The sequence below is a fragment of the Trachurus japonicus genome, unplaced genomic scaffold (assembly GCF_045865225.1).
Source record: "Trachurus japonicus isolate A0001 unplaced genomic scaffold, Traja_1.0 AP030832.1".
Taxonomy (NCBI): domain Eukaryota; kingdom Metazoa; phylum Chordata; class Actinopteri; order Carangiformes; family Carangidae; genus Trachurus; species Trachurus japonicus.
Genome location: NW_028220965.1, coordinates 53,857 through 59,112, shown reverse-complemented (window position 1 = coordinate 59,112; position 5,256 = coordinate 53,857). Strand labels below are relative to the sequence as shown.

The 5,256-nt window shown below is 41.4% G+C and overlaps 1 long non-coding RNA gene across 1 annotated transcript; it reads right to left on the bottom strand.

Moving 5' to 3' along the window:
* Positions 1-437: 437 nt before the first annotated feature.
* On the bottom strand, positions 438-4,605 carry LOC146959960 (uncharacterized). The gene is made up of 3 exons (XR_015035551.1): positions 4,528-4,605; positions 603-663; positions 438-524 (listed from the first exon to the last, which is right to left on the bottom strand). It is a non-coding gene; the product is annotated as an uncharacterized LOC146959960 (long non-coding RNA).
* Between the last annotated feature and the right edge of the window lie 651 nt (positions 4,606-5,256).

Genomic DNA, 5,256 nt, shown 5'->3' with positions numbered 1-5,256 from the left:
AATACGATACATTAAAGATACACTGAAGCTCCCGTCCCGTCCCGACCATGTTCACCTAGCTTAGCAAATCACTTGTTGATCATTGAGTGTTATTGCTAACAAAGATTGGAACATGTTTTAGGATTGTCATACCCTTCTATTTTGAAACGCTCCATTAGAAGAAGGCACCACCACTCCCTGATCAAAGGCATGTCCATCTGAAAAGGTGTGCCAGTGGTGAGATGAATTTTTATCTCAAAATGATTATTTCTCAAGAAGAATAGTATGTTGTCACATATACACCAACTGTAGGATACCAAATTTCTTCCTTGTTTAACATATGTGATTAAACTTACCTCGTGAAAAGCAAATCCCTGCCTTGTCACAATCGAAAGAGCATACTAGAACATAGGCGATAGAAAACAAGGCAAGTTTGTATTGATCAATTTACATTGTTGACTGATGCCTGCGTATACTTTCACAAGAAACCTTACCATGAGCATAAATATTCCACAGTCATTGCCTCGTGTCTGGCGAGGCAAGCCCTAAAATGAAGAAAAATAAAGTGGACATTACAGGCAATAGTAACAAATTTTCCACACAAATCATGTATTTATACTTACTGGAATATCATGTCCCGTCCTCTCTGTCCAGAGACCAGGGTCGATTTTCTGAGCAATTTGTCTAGAGAAAAAAATACGTCAATAAAAACAACATGTTGTAGAATAAAGTTGCACTTACAGTGCATGAGTCTACAGTGGCTGCCATGCATGTCAAATTCAGTTTAGAGAAAGGGACCTTCTTAGTAAGGTTACACTTAGGGATGTCCCGATACGACTTTTTCACTTCCGATACGATACCGATATTGTAGCCTTGAGTATTGGCAGATACCGATATCAATACGATACGATATAGGCACGAATCATACATATATTTATTCCTTATTTTGTTGTGTGGAATGTTAGAAAAGGCTTGATAAAGTGATGTTACTGTTACTGTTAGTGATATAACAGAAAACAATAGTCAGCAACAGTAGGTATAGGAAAAACTGACCCATTTATTATTAACCAGTTGGTTACATAAATTTTAACCTTCAACATAAGAGTATTACCTCAACAAATCCAATAAAAACAAAATGTTATATTTAAAGTGCAAAATAACCACTGGTTACCAACATCATTATACAATTGAATAGAATAAATTAAATTTTAAAGTGCAAACAATTCAAGTTCACTCCAGTTATTTTTTTACTGTCAGCATATGTTGGAAACAACTGTGGGCAGGGACAAAAACAACGAAAACAACACAATATTGTCCACTGTCCAACTGCTCTAAGTTAAGAGTTCACACAGCTCCAGTTTCACTGACTGACTGTGCCCAAAACAATGTAGTAATTACTCTTAGTCTTCACTGAAGAATAGAGTGTAAACACTATAAACATATCACTCTAATAACCAAGAGCATAAAACAAATAATAATCAGTCAGTTATGACTACCCTTACTACTACTCCTCCTCCTTCTCCACTTTCTGCAGTCCGAGCATAATGTGGAGATTTTTTTTTAAGAAGATAAGCATTTCAGCATGCTGTGCTGTCAGCCTGCTCCTGTGCTCCTCAATGATAATTGACGCTGTGCTGAAGAGCCTTTCACTCTCCACACTCGTGCAGGGAGCACAGAGGAATTTAGCTGCTGTTGCTGCCATGGTGGGGAGTCGAGCTTGGTTTAGGCTCCAGTAGTGTAAAGGGTTGCTCTTCTGTTCAATCGGAGCCTCACAGAAGTAGCTCTCCATTTCACAGATTGCCCCTGTGGTGATCTGGTCAGACGGACCTGCTGCTGTGCTGCTCTCCTCCAGTATTTCGTCAAAGATGCTGCCAAGGCTGCTGCTTGCACCCGCCATCCGTGGAGGCTTGTCCACTGGCTCGGTCACATCAGGTGGAGGCGTGGTCTTCAGCTCTTCTTCTACTTTACATACCGCTGCCTTTAACGCTGCTTTTGCATGTCCCAGGTTTTCCGGGTTTGTGAAGTACCTGGCATAAATATAAAATATATAAAATGTAACATGTATATTTTAGAGCTTTTCAAACCCAGTCCCCACACATTTGTGCTCACAGAAAGAAACACAGTCACACACAGTCATGATAATGTAAACAGTGATTCTAATCTGTAACCTGTAATCTTATTTTATGCAGTCACAACACAGTCACATAGGCTACAACCAACTCACTGTAAACAGTACAGTTTTTCTCATATACATCAGATTAGGCTAAATAAATGTAAGAATTTAACATAAATTCCCTTACTTGTCTTTATAACGTGGATCCAGCAGTGTTGCCACGGTGTAGAGGGGCTCGGATTCCACATGCCTGAAACGTCTGTGGACTGCATCCAGAAGGGTGGCTTTCATAGTTAGGATCCCATGATCATCTTCACTCTCCTTACTGAGAAACCGTACCAGTGCATGGACAGAGGGGATGACATCGGCTGTGGTAGCAGAGGCGGCACTGACTAGAGTTGTTAGCTCTTCAAAGGGCGTCAGAACATTTGAGGTCTTCTCTAACAGCCCCCACTGGTTTGCTGTTAGAATTGCTGGCAGGGTGTGGTTTTCTTCAGGTGAGTAGGCATGCAGTGGCCGTTTTTGATGAATGAGGCTGTCAATCATGTACTTTGTACTGCTCCATCGTGTCTGGACATCCTGCTGGAGACGTTTTGGTGTGACATTCAGCTCTATTTGCAGGTCTTCAAGGCTTGAATAAGCCTTGGGGGAATGTTTGAAGTGGCCCACTATTTTTCTCCCGTTGGCTAGTGCATCACTTACAGCTCGCTGTGACAAGACCCCTTCATGGACTACAAGCTGAAGAGTGTGAGCAAAACATCCTAAGCTTGACACACCTAGCTGATCCATTGCCTTTTTCATGTTAGCAGCATTGTCTCTTAAAACGACATGGACCTTATTTTTCTCAATCTTCCAGTCATGCAGCATCTCCTCCATGGCGTGCGTGATTGCATCAGCTGTGTGCGATCCCCTGAATTCACGTGCATGCAACACTGCTCTCTGCAGTGTGAAGTCAGTGTCCACCCAGTGCGCAGTCAGGCTCAACAGAGACAGCGGACGATGGTCTGAGCTCCAGATGTCGGTGGTGAAACTTATAGCATTTGCCTTCTCCACGTGTGCGGCAATACACTTTTTAACCTCTTCGTGCATCTGGGGTATAGTTTTGTCTACAATGTAGTGGCGGCTAGGAATAATGTAGCGAGGTTCGAGGTGCTCCATTAAGCGTTTAAACCCGACATTACTCACCACCGACAGGGGCTGGTCATCAAGCTCAATAAACTGGGCTATCTTTTCTGTTATGGCCATTGCCTTTTTGCTGTCCCGTGGTAGTTTGTCACGTCTTGCAAAGCTTTCGGCCAGCGTGGGTTGCTGAAGCGAGCCAGAGGTTTGTTGCTTCGCCTTGCTGCTCTCGCGAAAATCCTCATGTTCTTTTTTGTGGTGTTTTTTCAAATGTGCGATGAGGTTGCTTGTATTGAACCTTCCCGGTTCTGTCCCTCCACGGGACACTTGCGCCTGACAAATGTTGCATTTAGCTGCAACGTCTTTGTCCGAGTTTACGGTAAAATACTTCCACACAGCCGACATCACTACACCTTGCTGCAGGCACACACGTTGTCGTTGTTGTGATCACGTGGGCTGTGCATGCTGGATCAGAGACGCTCTTCTTCTTAATTAAGGGGCATTACCGCCACCTACTGTGTTGGAGTGTGATCAAACCAGAGTCACCTATTATAGAAGTGCTGGAGCGGTAAATGGACAGCTTATATCGGAGCGCTTATATCGGAGTTTTTAGATTCAGTCCGATAAAATCCAATATTCACTTTTTTGGCTGATATCGGACCGATTTGCGATATCAATATCGGATCGGGACATCCCTAGTTACACTAAAGCAAACAGGCAAGGACTAATGAATAGAGAATAGACCACCAATCAGAATAAAAAAAAAAAAAAATATATATATATATATTTAAAAAAAGACAACCACTGAGACGAACAGCAACAGGAGTGCAACCAAAACATGCTATAGGAACATAGCCCAATGTATCCATAAAAAGGCTATAGGAACGTAGCCTAAATATACTGTATCTTCAAAAAGGCTATAGGAACGTAGCCCAAATCTGTAAAAAGGCTATAGAACGTAGCCTAAATATATCTTTAAAAAGGCTATAGGAACGTAGCCAAAACATGACAAGCTCCAAGAATATGGTACATTTGTGGACCTAAAAATGTTTTTGTATTCTGCATCACCAAATCCAGGCTCATGCATAGAGTACAGCGAGTCTAAAAAGATGATCTCTCTCAGGAGTGGCTTCATGATCTACAAATTAATGCGATAGGTGAGGAGATGAACAACAGTTTCACAGTCATTAGGACAAGGTTCAGAGTTGGAGATGATGAGGAGATGAACAACAGTTTAACAGTCATTAGGACAAGGTTCAGAATTGGAGATGATTGTGTTTGAATATTTGTAGATTAACACAAAAATGCAAACTTACACAGAGAAGAAAGTGGCCGGATCCAATTCCATTGCTCCATGCTGGAAAGACCAAGAAGTCCTTCATGTCCACATCATCCTAATATTTAAGAAAATAACCTTCATGAAGATGTAAGTACTTGTGACTGTATGCATATAAATACATATATTTATTTGCACTCACTGGAAATTGGACATTAATGTAGCCTGACTCTTGTGGGCCCTTCCATGTAGGAACAACGTACATGTTCTCTACATAAATGTCATTTCCCTGTAGGAAACACACACAAATCTATAATGATTCGCATAACGTTATTTTATGTGGTATGTGAGCTTAAAACCTTGAAAAACATAATACATACAAGTTGCTGAGATGCTTCTTGAATCAATTTCAGGCATACATTTCCAATCTGCAAGAAAATGTTCAAACTCATCACAAACACAGTTTATACTGCACATACTGACATTGCCTTCCTTAGGTTTACCATCACCCTATTACTCAAGAGAGAGTCCATGTCTCTTTGCAAACCCAGGCTGCAGAAATCTTCCCGAGTGAGACATATAGCCCCTTCTTTCACAATGATCTCAGTCATTGGCCGCTTTCTGTCCAGCACATATTTGAGCTGCAAAGAACAGTTAAACAGATTAGTAATTATGTGTGGCAAAAATAAAAAAATAAAAATTTGTTAGCTTACCAGATGGTCCTGGACAGGGTTCCAGCCATTTTCCCAGGGTTTGATTTGTGCAAGGT